We start from the raw sequence: 18570 nt of genomic DNA on the forward strand, positions 1-18570 counted from the left end.
ATATATATGCTGGCTCCATCTTGGATGAAATCTCGAGCAGCCTTTCACAGATGACTTTCTGCAGCTTATGACTTTTCACAGTCACACACAGGATTGAAAGCTACAGAAAACATAGGATCCCTGTGTTCTACTGTTTGTTGACTCCCCAGAACGAGAGGCAATCAGAGCTTTCCTTCAACATGGTGCCTCCCACACACAGGTTAAAAAAGCTTCAAAATGATATGAGATACAACCATGAAGATAACTGTTGAACAATCTGCGGAGGATCAACACCAATCAGGCAAAATAGAGGGAACGTCTACATCTCAGGTTATCTGCCAGTGGCACAGAGATCGGCCAACATACATCTCAAACGGAAAAAGGCCCCGTGAATGGAGGCTCCACATTTACCTCTTTGGCACGTTTTCTGAGCCCAATCAATCAATAAGTACTTGTTAAGTGCCTACTATGTGCTAGACACTAGGGATACCAGCCCAAAGAATGAGGAAGTAACTGAAGAAAAGGTAGATGGGGAGGGTTTGGAAAGGCTTCATGCAGTAAATGATGACTGAGCTACTATATCTTAAAGGATGAGTGGGGATGCGGTGAGATGCAGGTAAGAAGGGAGGGAATTCCATGAATTCCTGGGGAACAGTCAGTGTGAAGGTACAAAGATGGGAGCTGGAGAGTCTTGAGTGAGGAGCAATGAGAAGGCCAGTGTGGCTGGACTGCAGCATGTGGGAGGGGAAGAAGCATCTGATAAGCCTGAAAAGAGAGGCTGGGCTCAGGCTGTATAGAGTTTGACAAGCTCAACAGATAAGTTTATATTTTATCCTACACAACAGGAAACTCCTGGAGTTTATTTAGGGGAGAATATGGTTCTATCTTCACTTAAGGATTATTACTTTGGTAGGTGGCGGTGTGTAGGATGAAGTGGAGAGGAGAGCCTAGTTAAGAAGTTGTTGTACTTATCCAGGAGAGACTCAACGAGGCCTAACTTAAGGCGGGAGCCCTGTGAATAAAGAGATGGGTTAAGATGAGATTCAGGAAGTTATGAAGCCTACTTGCACAACCACAACAATGCTGACAGAGACATCTCTACCCTGTTTTGCTCAAATTCCATGTCCAAAGCTAGCATGGGAGGGATGCCTTGATTCTTTGGAAAGTCCCCCAGCTTATTTTTGTACCTCCAGATCACTTTCTCTTGCCCAACATGAACAGGTGACCATCTTATGACCATTTGGTCACTGGAGATGAGTCTTGCCTTGTCCAATAATTTCTGGCCCTCAACAGCAAGGTCTATCAATCAATGGGATTCTGTATTTTGTGTAGCCCCTTTAGAGTGTTCAGGTATCAAACCTAATACAAATAGGGCCCTGGAAGAAAGGAGCATCTTAGATTGCGAGGAAGGTCTGAGGTCCACTTTATTAGAGGAGACCATGGACCCTTTAATAAAGTGCCCTTGGCTCAGAGTTCTGCCTCAGTGGTTTTTCTTACAGACTGGGCACTTCATAATGTTACAGAAATGAGATATATTTCCCAATAATATTGAAGTAATTGCTCCCTTGCCCCACAAAAATAAATCTACAAAGCATCTTCTTTTGCCAACATCTCAAATGGTCCAACTAAAATAATTTCTTTCTGGTAGGTTTATTTAGAAAAAAACAAACTGAAAATTTCCCCTTCAGAAAGAGCTCCAGAATAGTGAGGAAATGACTCATTTGACTACATGTGCATTTCTTGAAATACCAGCTGGAGGCAACAGGCCAGTTTAGGCAAACAGATAGGGAGCCAGCCAAGGTTACCTTGTTCCTCTTCCTGGATGGCCTTTTCCCAGGTCCCTCGTTTAAGATAAGCTCCTTACCTTCCTTACTGGTTGAGCTCCTCATTAGTAGCTGTGAGCTGTGCATTAGCATTTGTAGGATTTTCCTACAACAACCCCCCATAAAGGGAACGAAAAGAATCAATAGTGAGAGTGCTCTCTGAATGCCCTTTGGGTTAACGCCATTATTTGGGGTTTTCAGAATGGGGCAGAAAGTATGAGGAATCTGCAAACAACAGAGTTCCAATACTCGTGGGTCAGGTATGTTTTAATATGCAATGAATCAGTCCATGCATACTTTGCTGCTGCAATTTATTTTTTAAAAGGTAGAAAATTTAGAAATGCAAAATAGGTTATCAACTACTTGAGTGAAGTCTAATTCAGATTCTTTCCAGCTCCACTGGTCAAAACTGTTAATATGGTTTCGAAAGATGGATTCATTAGTAAGTCTGACTAAGACAGCTCATTTTTTATCCTTATGCCAGTAGTAAAAAGGTGATTCTAATTGTCACGGTAATCAGATATAATGAAGAGCAAAACTGTTCCTGATGAAATAACATTTGCATCAGGATTCCAGTTGGAGTTTGCAGTTCTTGGAGAGCTTGTTTTTCAAGCATTACTTTCACATTTTAACATAAAAAAGCTTCCTGGTTAATTTCTCAACTTTTCTAAGCAGAAAGAGAACATTTTTATCTTTGGAAGATTGCTTAATTTAAGCACATAATCAATTTATTATTCAAAACATAATCAATTTCTTCACATTCTTCTTGGAGTGGTCCTAAAATCCATCTTCTTATATAGAGCAATCCAGAAATTGTGAGTCACAGCTAATATTTTGCATAAGATACCAAATAAGTCAGCAAGCTGGAGGGCAGAGGTTCTCAAAGTTGTTGTAATCACGAACCCCTTTACACTCATAAAAATGACTGAGCTTGTGTTTATGTAGATTATATCTATCAATACTATATTAAAAGTGAAAATGATTTGATATTATCATGAATACAGTTTTAACCCCTTGAAGGAGTCTCAGGGTCCCCGATCATATGTTGAGAACCTTGGGTGCAGTGGATAGAGAGTTAAGCCTTGGTTCAAATCCCACCTGTGATGAAGAGCTGCCATTCAGTGGTGAGCCATTAACCACTGCAACTCTGGGATTAAGTTGCACAGAAGGTGTCAAGCTGCCTCAGAAGAGGGAGTTCCTCACTGGAAGTCTCCATCAATGAGATCAGAGGTTCAGTCTCTCCCCCTTAACCATACACATTTTTCCCCATGTTTAGTTTTAAATGCAGTGATTCAACAGCATGCATCAAAAAGCAGGTTCTAAAGTTCCCATTCAGAACATCCAACAAGCATACACAGGCCCTCGAGATTATGTGCAAGACAAAGTGCAAGTGGTTCATGCAAACATTTGAGCCGTTAGGAAAAGAGGGGGTGGGAATGAATAGGATGCTATGCTGTTTCTTGACCACAGTCCATCTTCATCAGTCCAAGCAATGCTTAGTACTTTCTGCTTTGATTAAGTCTGGTGCTTGTACTCCCAATGGCTCTTTGGCACCTGTCCTGCTCCTATCCTGAGCACATCTACAACTTATCATCAGAAAGAGTCAGAAAGAGGTATGGACTAAATCAGGGGTGGGGAACTGAGGCCCTGATGCCACATGTGGCTCCCCAGCCCTGGACTAAATCAACCAGCTTTTTTAAAGCACTTATTATGTGCTAGTCCTGGAGCTAAAGACAAAAATCAAACAGTGCCTGCTCTCACGGAACTTCTGTTCTATTAGGGGATACATGCAGAGGACATGGAAGGGTGCCTGAGAAGGGAAGGCCTATGGCAGCTGACAGAGCTGTAGAAGTCCAACCTGCAAAAGGTAGTGTGTTTTTTTTTGGGGGGAGGGGAAGTCCTGAAAGAAGCCAGCAAGTTCATAGGTAGAGAGAGGAGGAAGGAGAGCCAGCACAAGAGCAGAACTAGGAGAGGACCAGAAACAGCAGCAAGTAACATAGTGGCATGTTTAAAGACTGAGAGCAAGTCAGCCCTCCAGTATGCTGGTTAGATCATTTAGAGGGGATTGATAAGAAAGACAAAAGGCAAAAGGCCAGGGACTGACTGTGCTTGGCAATGCTGAATGGACCACTCAATAACTTACACTCTAAGAGAGCTGCCTGAAGCCCTGAGAGGTTAAGGGACTTGCCTAGGGTCACACAGCTAGCATGTGTCAGCAGCAGAAAATGAACTCAGGCCATTCTAACTCCAAGGCCAGCCCTCTATGCACTACACCATGTATATGTACATACATACATACATATGCACGCATAAACATATTTGTATATGTATACGTGTACATATGCACACATGTATGCATGTAGGCGTGTACATATATGTATATATGCATATATACATACGATTGATGTTTAAGAGACTATTGTGGCAGCAGATTATATAGGGTTATTAAAAACACCGCATAATTTTGTTCTGGGCCCTGATCATTATGTAAGTTACAGTATATAGCTTAAGTATGTATGTATGTATCTATGTATGTATGTCAGCAATATTATAAATGGTTGATAATCATAGAATAGCACGATTTTGGGGCAGGGAAGACCTTCTGAGGCTTCATTGGAGTGTGAAAGTGAGCTGAGGTTCTTGGAGCCACGTAATATGGGCTAACGATGTAGCCCATACTGATGAACTACGTGTCCTACCTGTGGTAGAGCCTTAGGCCACATTGGTCTGATCAGCCACAGTCGGACACGCTGCACCTTAGCCCCAGTATAGTGATGTTATTTTGGCACTCTTTGAGAACAAATAGCAACAACCAGTAGGAGCAGAGTGACGTATCTGCAGCAGATCTGCCGATCTCAGACCAGCTCAGACAAGACTGGAGCACCTCATCACAAAATCCGTTACAGGTGCACCTTTTCTCAACTATACCTTTTTTGAAAAACCATCCCCCAAGGTGAGTGGCTGTTTTCTACTTCAGTGGAGGAAGCCGTGACCTGAAGTCATGAATGAATTACAAGGAATCTAAAGAGCAATGGAAAGATGAATGGGGGAAAGAGGGAACAGGCTGAAGCATTTCAGCAAGAACGACTTGGGTTTAAAGAGTCACCTAGGCACCAAAGAACTGGAAACACAGTGGATGCTCAACAACTAGGAAATGGTGAAACAAGATGCAGTACATGAAGATCATGGAAAACTACAGTAAAAATAATAAATATTAAGAATATAGAGAAGTATGGGAAGACTTAAATGAACTGATAAGTGAAATGAGGAGAATAAGGAAGTCGCTAGATACAGTAATAACCACATAAAACAAAACACCACTACCAACAACAAAATTGGACCTGAGGAAGACAGAGAATGCACTTTCACAGGCCCACAGGTTCATACTGTATTTCTAGAGATGGAAGGGATCTCCAGAGGCTATCTACATCTAGTCCAGATGATGAAACTGAGGCTTAGAGAGGTTCGATGATTAGCATAGTTTCAAATGGATCATAAGCATCAGAGGCACGATAAGAACCCAGATGCTCCAAATCCAAAGTCAGTCTTCAGTTCTGCTGTATCATATCACCTTCCAACCTTTTTGATAGAGGACAGGAGATTGTGTACAGAATATTGCATATCATATCACATGTTGATTAGTTTTTCCCCCTTTGTTTCACTCTTTGTTATAAAGCATGGCTCTCTGGATGGAGGAGGAGTAAGAGATACATTCGAAAAGGAAGGTGATAATAAAAAAGAAACATATTAATACAATTTTTAAGAAAGAAAAGTCCATTTCATTTTCTAGACATACATGTTCTCCATAAAGATGGACTGGTGAATTAGTGAGAACAAGAGATGATCGCTGGGTAATCCAAGGAGTATACTAGTTCACCCATAATATTAAAGGAACTAGAGAATGACCTAGAGTCATTCAAGATGGCAAAACCTCCTCTGTGGAGGATTTAGTGAAAGTCATGGAAAAGAAAGGCAGAGCATGATCAGGCATGGAGAGAATATGTTATTCATCGTTAGAGGGAATATCTACAAGGACAAAATAATGGTTCCATTAAACCACCAAAGTTTCTTAAAATGCATTCCTTATAGCCTTTTAACATCTGCCTTGCCCCACCCTTTATATCTTATATTCTTTTTGTTGAGAGGTAGTATGGTAAATCTCCATTCATTAGGGATCTGAATTTAAAAAATCACTTAATTTTCCTGAGACTCAGTTTCTTCATTTATAACATGGGAGCAATGATATCTAGAAGGTTGCTGTGAGGTGTGAGTGAAGTAGAAAGTGGTTCGTAAAACCTCAAGCACTACTGAAATGGCAGCAATTCTTTTTTATTATCAATAAGTATAACAGTGTTTGTGACCTGATCCCTGACTGTAGTTTCTGATTCCTTATTCTCTCAAAAACAATAACAACAACAACAACAACAACAACCACCACATTTGAAAACCTTTCTTTGTATTTACCGGGGAACAGAATTCCCTAGTAGTATAGTTTCAATGTTATTGTTACTTAATCCTGAGCTCAGCTGATCAAACCTAGATCATAAAAATCAGCATTTTTTTTTTGTTGCTTTCCACAATTATTGCTATGGATAATTACATTCCAGAATGTTCCCCACTGACGAATGTGTACAATTTTACATGCCAGTCTAATACATCTTACTGTTCTTACTTTCAGCTCTATGGGATCCTGACAGTGTGTGTGTGTGTGGTTTGTCTATGTTTCCATTGTGGTGAAATCACTGAGAAAGAGTACAGTTGCTCCAGCTCTTGGCCCCTTCCACAAAGTGACTTAGCTTCTGTTGCTTTTAACTTAGGGACACTTTTCCCTACTATTTGCGTTACAGTAAAGATTCTTGTCAAATAGCATCCATCTCTCTTCACCAAGGCATGGCAAAGATCTACCTTGCATATCACAAGTATTCCCAAATATACCAATCACATTTTTATGCAAAGTGAGAACAAACACTGCCAAGTGTTTGATTATACCGATTCTCTCTCAAGTTCCTACCCACCTCTCAAGAGCTACTCCTCTACCTCACCTCAGACATACACAAAGATGGTCATTGGTTTTTCATGTGTCCCTCTGCCTTCCCTTACAAAACCTCATTCTTCATCCCCACTGTGACCTCCAAACCCTTGGCCACTCAATTCTTTCCCAGGCTACCTCTCCCTCCCTTCTCCCCCCACCCCCCGCCCCAGCTCAGCAGCCACTGTTTCCTCTTCTCCCTATCTTGACCGTTTGGTGAACCAATTCAACTCTATACTATCCTCTTCTCTTGAATCTCTAGTCTCCTTATCATATTACAGCCTTGGATTGCTCCCTATAAGAAAATCATGCAATCATTCCCACTGGGTCCACTACAGATTCATGTTACACAACCTCAACTGGGCCCTCACTGCTGCCAGGCAATTCTATTACACCTGCCTTATCATGATCCTACTCTCTACAGAAGCTCTTCCAAATCTTTTCATCCCTCCTCAAACCTCTTATGGCTGCCCTTCTCCTACTCTCTCAGCTGAGAACCCTGCCTCACAGTTTATATAAAAAACTGAGGTCCTTTGCTATGAACTCCCTCTTTCCCCCCCTCTTTTTTTTTCAGCCACCAACAAGGTTTATTGGAACATCTGTCATATTGGGCACACTCTTAAGGAGTCTGAATGTGAATGAGCTATTGGCTAGATTATAAGAATCTGACTACCTTAATGGAGACAAGATGGACCTTATATACAGAAAGACTGTGGGAGGGATCTAGGAGTAGCCAAGTAGTTTGGGGTGAGTAGAAGAGGGATCTAGAAAGATCTGAATGGGAGTGGCCAGTAAGCTGGGATGAACAGAATTCCTGGGACCTGGACCACATGGCCAAGGGAGAATGGAGCCTAGCTAGCATTAAGTGTGGGAAATGGCCAAGGGCCTTAGGGAGGCAAGACAATAAAGGGCTGGACTAGGTTAAGGGTAACAGAATTGAGAGATTGGGTGCAGCACAATGAAAGGGATTATAGCCTCAGGGGAATGTCAGAGATGTGGCCATGTGGGAAAGGCCAGGGTTTTTCCTTTCTGGGGTCTAGATCCCATCCTCATCATTCCCCCTCAAACAAATGGGACCCAAATTCTTTTGGAGTAAGGGGCGAAGGTCTGACTTCTGAAACTGCTTCCTGCTGGCAAGGGGCGTAGAGCTGTCCTTGCCTCAAGAGGGTCCCAAAGAGGAAGATGACTGGAATGGAGCACAGGCTGCATCCAGGGAATGATGGAGGGGACATTGGCTGATACTTGCTGTTTCCTATCAACTGTAGGTGAATGGCCTACAGTCTGGAAGACACAAATCTGACAGAAAAGACTACAGGACCCAGATAGAAAGCAGGGACTACATTTAAGGCCCAAATATGAGAGGATAAAACATCCTTAGCTCTATTTGGATTCAGATAATTCAGTTTTCCAACTATGAAGTATCAAATCCACCTCATAGCCAGACTCAGGAATAGCCAGGTGGGTAACATTCCCTTTCAAAGGAACATAATGGGGAAACTGAGCCAGGAGGAGTCCATCTTAGACTGAGGCTAAAATTGTCCTCTCAGCTTTTTCCCGATGCTGACTTCCCACTAGTATCACATTCTCTCTGAGTAGCTTGTGGCATTTCTCTTAGATGGTGGATTACTGATTATCAAAAGATTATTATGATCCATCAGATAGCTCAAAATAAATCCCACCAGCTTTTATCTCAAACAAGAAGTTTCACTAATCACAACTTAGGAAAAACTTTTCCAGGATTTACATCTCAAACTTAAATTTGTACTGGTGTAAAAAGTCAATCGTTAGAGATTACTTCTACATACTTGCAAATTCTCAGCAAGACAAAACCCAAACAAGCTTTTTGCCAAGTTTACACATTAAAACAATAACCAACAATAGCCAAATTATTTTAGTGGTAACCAAATTATGAAAAGGTGCTTGACATAATTCCCTGATGCCAAACAATTAGCTCAACTGTCTATCACACCTCTGGGGAACATGGGGAGATGTGGTACACAGAGGGAAAAGGGAGGCAGGAGGCTTAACTAGAGAAGTTTGGCTCCCCAAATTCACCATCAGGTCTCTTCCCAGCAGGACAAGAGGAGAGCACAAAGAGGGAGTGTTCAAACAACAGATCCTCAAAAAGGCAAGAGAGAGGGTATGTCTCCCGACATCCCTTAGTTTTCCCTTCAATGCTCATGACCCAACAGGTCGAGGGACAAGTAGGGCCAGAGCAATTAGTTAAAACAGAGATCAGACAACATAGCCATGTTAAAGTGGGTAACCTTACCTTCAGCCTCATTTTTGTCTAGGGCTCTGCCAGAGAGATGTAGAAAGCAGGAGTGCTACCAAGCCCCAGGCACCCTTGTCATGCCCAGTCTTGAGAAGATTGGAGGATGGGGTACTTGGGGGGGGGGGGACTCCACCACTTTTCCAACCTTGAGGACAATCCTTCCTCCAATTTCCCTCCTAGTCACATGTCCCACAGGCATTGTTTGAGGCTGCTCCCTCTGGGGGGGTGCCCTGGAGGGGCACCTCTTGGACCAGTGACCCTCCAGGTGGCATCAAAAGCAGGTTTTCCCCCTGCCAGAGTTGCCAGGAGCACCCTTGGGTCTTTTCCTGGCCATGGCAGCAGCCTAGAATTGAGCACGTTCTGTCTCTAGCCCTTTCCCTTCTTTTTCTTTCCTCTGCTGCTACTAAGTCTCTGTTGTTAAAAACTCCAAAGGCTATCTTCAGTAATTGAGTCTGAGGTGTTTGGGGTCCCATTGCCAATTTCTGCGATTTCCTCCTAATATCTAGGGCAGACTGATTAACAAAATACATGCTAAGGATTGTTGCCCTTTCTATAGAATTGGGACCTAAATTCGTATACTTTTTTTTTTCACAGGTATTTGGAGGGGTTTGGGGGAGAGCTCAAGCAAGTCACTGCTTTCACTCCACCATCTTGGCTCTGCCCCCCAAATTCATATGCTACTTAATAGCTTCTACTAGCCTGTCTTGGAAAAGGGCAGGGTTTTCCTTTTCTCCCTGAGTAATTTCCTTAATTTTTTGAAAATTTACTTGCTTTTGAAATGCAGCTTAGTCCTTCTAACAGGCAAATTACCACGTGGCCTCTCTTTGCCCTATGCTCACTCTTCTGATAATCTTATCCTGGGTTGGTAGTGGGAACAGCAGCTTGTTCCCGGGGGTATTCTGTGGCGTCATCGGTAGCAAAACGACCCCCCAATTTTTGGACCTGTTCCCAGATTCTCCTCTTCTCTTCAGTGGTACAACAGGTGGAGAAAAGAATATGCAAATCACCCCAAGAAAGCTCCAATTGTAGGGACACATCCCTAAAACCCTCAGTAAACTTAGTGGGATCTTCTGAGTATCGCCCCAGTTTCTCTTTGACCTGAATGAGGTCTGAAAAGGAGAACTGAACATGCACCCTAATTGTCCCATTAGGCAAGGCAGGAATTTCCCGTAGGGGTAAAAGCCCTGAAGGCACTGTAGGGAACCAGGGCTAGGGAGGAAGGGAGACAGGAAGTCTCAGTTCTTGTGAGTGAGGGACTGGGGAATGCTGGCTGAACTGGACTGGACTGCAAAACCAGGTGATCTGGCTGGCAAGGGGAAAATGGGAGGAGATACCACTGAGACTGAGGCCTGGATAGTCCTTGCCTGAGGGTGAAGGGCCTGAGGAGGAGGTGCTGAGGAAAGACCCTTGTCCAAAACCTGAGTAGGGGTTGCCTCTGGAGCAGGGGCCTGGGGAGGAAATGCAGGGTAAGATACATGGAGGTGGGCTAGAGGAAAAGGGAAGATGAACCAAAGGAAGGGGTGGGGGGCATGGGAAACAGGGGCGACCAGGGGAGAATAGGGTGGAGATAGGAGTTGGGGAGGTGGTATTAACGGAGGATGGGAAGAGGGGGGTAATCTAGCACTGGGGGCTACAAGAGGGTCATCCAAAAAGTCTAGTTGATCCCCATTCCCTGTTTGTGGGGCAGCTCTAGCTATGAGCATCCTACAATCTTTTCTGAGAATGCAGTCATGAGAAAGTTCTACAAAAGTCATTATGTAGGGAATCTCCACCCATTTTCCTTCTCTGCTACAATATCTTTCTAACTCTGAGAGAGCATGTTCTGTAATGTTCCCAAAACAGGCCATGTCTCGTAATTTACTAGGTGATACTGAGGCCAAACAGTGTTGTAAAAGAACACCAGCCTTTTCTTTTCAAGTTCTTTGCAGAAACTAAATTTTTCCCAATTTTGTAAAAAGCAGCCGAAAGGCAAATCTTTGGGAAATGAAGAGCATTGACCCTTTGCTGGCCTGGGGGCTAGAAGTCCCTCCCTCTTTAAAGGAGGGTTTGGGAATAAGCCTTGGGAAACAAACAAAAAAACCAAAAGCCCAAAGAAGTACTTCAAGTTTTCCCAAGTCTAGCACTGACGGCCTACACTTCCTGATAGGGAGTCCGAAGGTGTGCCCAGGTCCATGGTCTTGAATAGAACCACTGGACCGAGAGCCTGAGAGTGTCACACTGAGTTCGAGACAACCTCATAGCTGTCTGACCTAATGGGACCTGAGAGGTCAGGCCCAAAAAGCACTTCCAAGCCAAACCTTTCTAGTTGCTTGGAAATACCTCACTGCAGTCTTTGCCATTGTTGATCACCTTCTTTCCTTGATTCTCTTCTCTCCTGGCTCCCCTCCTCCCTCTCTGACCCCTCTTTCTCTGTCTCCTCTGCTGGACCCTCCTCAAAATCATGCCCTCTAACCATAGGTGACCCTCGGGGCTCTGTCTTGGAACCTCTTCTCCTCTCCCTCTATATAACTTCACTTGGGGATCTCTTCAGCTCCCATGGATTTAATTACCACCTTTACGCTGATGATTCTCAAATCTACCTCTCCTGTCCTGAACTCTGTGCTGACCTCCAATCTCATATCTCCAAACTGCCTTTCAGACATCTTGAAGTGAATGACCTGCAGATATCTTGAACTCAATGTGTCCAAAATGGAACTCATTATCTTTCCTCCAAAATGCCTTTTCCCTTCTTACATTGCCTCCCAGTTCCCCATGTCTACAACCTAGGAGTCATCTTGGATTCCTCACTATCTCTCCCCTATCCCCACTCCCACCCCCACCTCCAAGCTATTTCCAAGACCTGGAGATTTCACCTTTGCAACAATCTCTCCAACTTGCTTGCTTTTTTCCTCTGACACCACCCCACCCTGGTACAGGCCTTCATCACCTCACACCTAGACATTGCAATAGCCACTGATGGGTCTGCCTGCCTCAAGTCTCTCCACACTCCAATCTACCCTCCAATCAGTCACTAAAATGTTTTCCCTAAAGTGCAGGTCTGACTATGTCACCCATTCCCCAACTCAACAACCTCCAGTGGCTCCCTATTGTCTCCAGGAACAAATACAAAATGCTCTCTGTTTAGCATCCAAAGCCCTTCCATTACTTAGCTGCTCTCTCCCACCTTTCCAGTCTTCTTACACCTCATCCACCCGCATATTCTGATCCAGTGACACTGGTCTTGGCTGCTCAGCAAACAAGACCCCTCCATCTCTTGGCTCTGAGCATTCTCTCTCTCTCTCTCTCTCTCTCTCTCTCTCTCTCTCTCTCTCTCTCTCTCGCTGTCCCCCATAACCCTAACCCTCACCCTCCTCCACTTCAATTACTGACCTCCTTGGCTTCCTTTAAGTCCCAATTAAACAGTCACCTTCTATAGGAAGCCTTCCCCAACCCTTCTTAAATCCAGTACTTTCTCTCTTTTAATTCCTTCCTATTTATCCTGTCTACAACTCACTTTTTATATATTTGTTTGCTTGTCTCCCTCAATAGCTTCTTAAGCTCCTTGAGAGCAGGGACTATCTTTTGCCTCTTTTTGTAAACTTAGTGCTTATCACAGCTCCTGGCAAACTGTAGGTTCTTAATAAATGTTGACTGATTAACATTCTGTCTTCATTTCAGAAAGACAGTGTGGTGAAGCCAGATGTTGTGGCAAATGTGTTGAGCTTTACGGTCAGAAACTCCTGGCCGCAGTCCCCACCTGGCCACTTTCTAGCTGCAGTTGAGTGAATGAATCATTTCATTTCTCTTGGGCACACCTGTAAAACTTCCCTCATCTGGATGTTACAAAGACCCAGCTACATCATGGGGCAGAACTACTTCAGAAGGGCAATGTTCTGTCATTAATTCCAGCTGTCATTGTTATCAATGATAACAATAATAACCCTTATAAGGCCTTCTTTCATGCTTCCAAGCTACTCACACTGGCCTATTCACTAAGAATTCCTTTTCAACACACTGGTGAAAGCACACCTTGGAAGAAGGGATCACTTTGGAGGATGAACACACCACATACAGGGAAGCAACAAAGAAAGACAGCCAAACTCTAATCAATTTGATAAGCAGATAAGCAGCTGTGACTTCTGGGCACTGGGAGCAAAGCATACCTCCCCCTTCTTGGCAGACAGGTGGTGGACCAAAGGAACAAAGTGACAGTGGAAAACAGTGCTGCATTTGAAGTCAGGTGACCTGAGTTCAAATCCCTTCTCTGCTAGTTACTACGTATGTGACCCTGTGCAACTCATTCAACATCATCTGTAAAGTAAGGGAGGCAAGGAGTGGGTTAGACTAGATACCCTGTGGGATCCCTTGCAACTCTTATATGAATCTAAGAAATATGGCCAAAATATTATTATGAGGTTCCATTGGGGTTGGAGAAGTCATTGAGAAGTGAGAGTATTGTTTGTTTTTTTAAAGCATGAATAAAACATTAAAATAAAATATACTAAATTATACACTGGCTTTGATCTCTACCTCTACTTGTTTGGGCTTTGATTATATTCTGCTTTCTCCATTATTAAGATTACAGTTTTCTTATGATAGAAACTGGGGTCTCTCTTTTATTTTGAAAGCACAAGGAACATGTGTACCACTTCAGGAAGAAAAGAATAATGCCATTATTTACAACTCAAGAGCCTGACATTTGTAAATGCCCGAATTGAGAGAGTAAACTGTGCACAGCCCTCTTTGATTGGCCTGAATCCGGAGATAAGACAGCAGAAGGCACAGAAGAGAAATCTGATTTGAAAATGTGCCTTTCATACTTGGGGCCCTTAGATGAACATGGGCTAAAAGCTGGTATTCTGATGCTATCCAGGGGCTTCAATCATTTTAGAAAAGGCAGTTAGCCACATCTTGGCATATTAAAAACAAAAGCTAAACAAAAAATAAAATAGGCCTTCTGTTTCTCAGTCACACTTCGAGCCAGTCAAGGGTTGGCCATATTTGCAGAGCAATTGTGGAGGGCTGTTACGCCCTCTGGACATGCAGTTTAATTGGGAAGTAAAACAGAATTTCTGCTTTCAGGACTGCAAAACTCGAGGTTCTGTCAAGGACACAAACTCAATTTAAAAAGTCTATGGAAGCAGCAGTGTTACTGTCCAGTTCAACAAGGAAACAGGTTGAATGAGTAACAAAACGAACTAAAATTACTTTCAAATAAAGTAGTGATGAGAACACGAAAACCTGTTGTGTCACTAACCCAGGAACTATTTGTCCTGCTTCTCATCTTTTTCCAGGGTGAAAGAGTCAGCCATTTCCAGTACCATGCCATGGAGATGACTAGGAGGTGCGCCCACATCCCTACTGGCTCCCCATTACCTCTAAGATCCAATATAATCTCCTTGTTTGGGCATTCAAAGCAACCGCGGGCCAGACCCTGCCTTTCCAGGTCATCCCTCCACTTCCTGTGCAGCCAACCAGGCTTGCTTGCTCTTCCCCATTCATTCCCACACTTTTGAACAGGCTGTCCCTGTGCCTCCAATAGACTCACTCCTAGCCTCCAACTTAGCCAGGCCTGAGCTGCCTTCAGCTGCCAATGTCTGCCCTCCCTGCCTCCCATCCTGCCTCCTCCATCCTGGCACCTTCCCTGCCCCCAGCCCTGCCAGAGCTCTGTAAGCAGTCTGTAGGGAATTGTTGGCATTTTGCCTCTTCCATTAATTAGTCTGTGAATTCCCGAAGAGCAAGGATCATCTTTTGCCTTTCTTTGTATTTCCAGTGCTTAGCACAGCATTCAGTACACAGTAAGTGCTTAATAAATGTTTACTGACCAAATGATTACACTGACTTTGTACAAACTTCAGATTTACTTATCAATGTACAAGTTATTCCCCTACCCAGAACATAAGTTGTCTTCGTATCACCAGGGCCTAGTGTCTGGAATATATTTGGCATCTGATAAATGTGTGCTGAACAAGCAAATGACAGTCTGTGCACAGGAGATTCTAAAGCCTCTTTTTTCTTCTCCACTCCATAACTGGCCTTTGAGAGCCACATTTCGAAACTGGTGGTACCCATACCACATGCTGCAAGCTCACAATTATACGTTCTGGTAGACCAGTGACAAGCCTGGGCACATTTTGGTCAATGCAAAAACTGCTAGTGACCATCAAAGGGCATGGCATGCAAGTACATTGTAGCTCGTCTGCCACTCCCTTTGCCTCTCTCTCTCCCTTTTCTACCTTTCTCATCTTCTTGCTGGTTCTAAGCCAACTGCATCATGTCTAGAGATGACCTCCTTTTAATTCCATAATCTTCAATCTAGAACCACTACATCGGATTCTAATTAGTAGGTTCACCGGCCAGATCATTATAACCCTACTCCGATATCTTGATCATTATTTTGATCTAGGAATGAATCTGTCACATTTATTAACTGGGTAGAAAAGACAAGCTATGGACAAATGATAAAGATATTTTGGGTGTGAATAATTTACTCAACAGAACAGACTTCACCCGAGCAGAAGAGCCAGAGGAAGGTTAAGCTGCCCCATGTTCAGCTTGATCCTGGTTCAATCACCTTTTGAGGCCATGGTTCTCTGGGCCCTTGAATGGCAAACCTCTTTGAGTCTCCAATTGGCAAAGCTGAGGCTCAGGAATCAATCATTGTCTTTTTTCCCCTCTTGCTGATGAACATTGATTCATTTTTGCTAACCAGGCCCATACCACATTTCTCTTCATCAGGCCACAGAACTATCAAGGAAACATTCATTTGTACCAGGGAGCCCTCATATACCTCAATAAAGAATGCCATAGCACCTCAATCAAAAGCAAGTAGAGGGAATTAATTTAACAACCAGAACACAAACTTCTTCCCCTCCTTCTACACTCTGCCACCCACCCACATGAAGGAAAACAATTTGCTTTGAGTATTTATCCACCCAGATGCCCAATTTGATCTCCTGTTGGCTCAACGCCCTCTTCCCTGGTAGCTAGAGAAAGAACAGATTATTGCCATCCGGGAGTTCTACTTGATCCCATCCAAAGGCAAGTGGAAGCAGACTCTCACCATTTTCCAAACTGATTTCTATAATTCAGAGTGAACTTCACCCAAGGCAAGACGCTCCTTTCCCTGTTCTCCCTCTGAGGTATCTGATGCCCATCCATTTTTGTCTCTGCCCTCCTTTTCTAGCATACCTTTAGGAAGGAAGCCCCATTCTGAGTTGAACAAACTTCCCTTTAGCTTAGACGTCTTCCTTTCCCATTCTTTCCACAGTCTCATGTCTACAGCAATCTAGTTTCCCCTGGAAAACATGCATCCCCGCTAATATTTCTCTAGCATGGGGCACTCCTTCCATGTACCTTCTCTTGAGGGGGGGTTTCCAACTTCACTGGGGTTTCTTGACACCATTTCCTCTTGGATCTCCTTGCTCTCTGAGCACTCCTCAGCCTCCTTTGCCAGCTCTTCATTCACATCACTCCTACTGCTCCCGAGGATCTTCTAAGGTTTTGTCCTGGGCCCTCTTCCCTTTTTCTTCTCTAAAGCATCTCACTTGTTGATCTCATTGGCTCCCACAGGCTTAATTATCATATTTATGCATATGGTTTCCAGTTCTCTTCATCTAGCCCTAGTCTCCTTCTTAATCTCCAAACTCTCATCACCAGTCACTTAGAGAACATTTCAACACGGACACAGACATAGGCATCTCACTCAACATATCCCAAACAGAACTCATCAGCTTTCCTCTTCAAAACCCTGCTCTCTCCCCAAATGACTATTGCTGTTGAGGGCACTGTCATCCTTCTAGGCTCCCAGGCTCCCAACCTCACCTTAATCCTTGACTCCTTCTCACCCCACCCCTTCTACTCAATCAACTCCAGGGGCTCCCCACTGCCTCTAAGATCCAACATAACACTCTTAGGGTTAAACTTTCAAATTTCTTCCCAGTCTGGCCCAAACCTACCTTTTTTTCTTTTTGGCTTTTTGGTGAGGCAATAGGGGTTAAGTGACTTGCCCAGGGTCACAGCAGCTAATGAGTGTCAAGTGTCTGAGGCCAGATTTGAATTCTGGTCCTCCTGACTCCAAGGAGGGTGCTCTATCCACTGTGCCATCTAGCTGCCCCTCAAACCTACCTTTCTAACTTTATTCTACATTACTCTCCTCTCCATACTCTATGGTTGGGCCATACTAATCTTCTTGGCGTTCCTTGCACAAAACATTCCATAATCCTGTCTCCACACCTTTGCATAAACTGTGCCACATACCTGGAATGTACTCCCATCTTAACTCTGGCTCTTAGAAACCCTTTGTTCCTTCAAGGCTCAGCCTAAGTGACACTCCATGCATCTTTTCCTAATTCTTCTGGCTACTAGTGCCTATTCCATTTCTAAAAATTGTTTTTAAATTCATATTTATTTTGTACATACTTATTTGTGTGTATGTTGTCTCGCTTGAGAGAACGTAAGTTACTCTTGAAGCTCAGCATCAGGGGAGTGAAGGGCTGTTTTGTCTTTTATATCCCCAGTGTCCATTATGGTGTTTGCCACATAGTAGGCTGGGAAAATATCTGCTAGGGTTCTGCTTGCCCTTGCCCCAATGACTGAGGTTAGTCCATTTCTTTCAGATAGTCCAATAATTTTTAAATTACCTCTCCTGGATTTATTTTCCAGGTCAGTTGTTTTTCCAATGAGATATTTCACATTCTCTTCTATTTTTTTTATCTCATTTGATCCTCACAACAACCCTGAGAGGTGGATGCTATTATTATCGCCATTTTGTAGATGAGGAAACTGAGGCAAATAGGGGTTACGTGGCTTGCCCATGATAACACAGCTAGTCAGAGACTGGATTGGAACTCAGGTCTTGCTGATTCAAAGCCCAGTACTCTATCTGCTGTACCACCTAGCTGTGTAAGATTCAGGGTACTTCACGGGTCTATACTCCTAAAACTAAAGATCATGGATCCCCACTAGTGTGTTTCCCTTTAATAGTCAGCCACTTGCTAGAATTAGGTCAAATAAAAAAAAACCCAAACATTTACTGAAATGGCACAGTACTTACAAAACATCCCTGCCTCCTAGCCTTACAAATATGCACAGCAACAGTGGGAAAAGTTGGCATGTACATAGAGTATACTGGAAGAAAGAGTGTCAAACAACTCAATGTTACCTCCCATCAAGCACCTTGTCTGCTTTTACTCAGGAGCTATTAAAGACTGATGGCTTAAGGCACATATCTATGGTAAGTAAACCCACTACAGACTTCAGTTTGTTTATCTTGACTGGACCCTCATTGGAGCACAGCCATGTTTACTCTTCCCTGATTAACTAGCATTATTAGCTGTTCTAAGTCTTTCCTTCCTAAGTCTTCTAAAATGATCTGTTGCCCTCCCCTGACCTCTGCCCCAGTGTAGACTAGAAAGTTGTATTTCTTTGAGAAAATTAAGGCAATTCACTTGGGGGGCCCCAATCTTCATTGCCAAATCCTTCTG

General features: G+C 43.5%; 1 protein-coding gene across 3 annotated transcripts in view; it reads right to left on the bottom strand.

Annotated features, from left to right (window-relative positions):
• DIAPH2 (diaphanous related formin 2) overlaps nt 1-18570 on the bottom strand; it is an 817355-nt gene that overhangs the window by 161180 nt on the left and 637605 nt on the right. The gene's annotated exons all lie outside the window — the stretch shown is intronic.

This window comes from Phascolarctos cinereus, unplaced genomic scaffold (assembly GCF_003287225.1).
Source record: "Phascolarctos cinereus isolate Bilbo 61053 unplaced genomic scaffold, phaCin_HiC Scaffold_8;HRSCAF=390, whole genome shotgun sequence".
In the NCBI taxonomy this organism is placed as follows: domain Eukaryota; kingdom Metazoa; phylum Chordata; class Mammalia; order Diprotodontia; family Phascolarctidae; genus Phascolarctos; species Phascolarctos cinereus.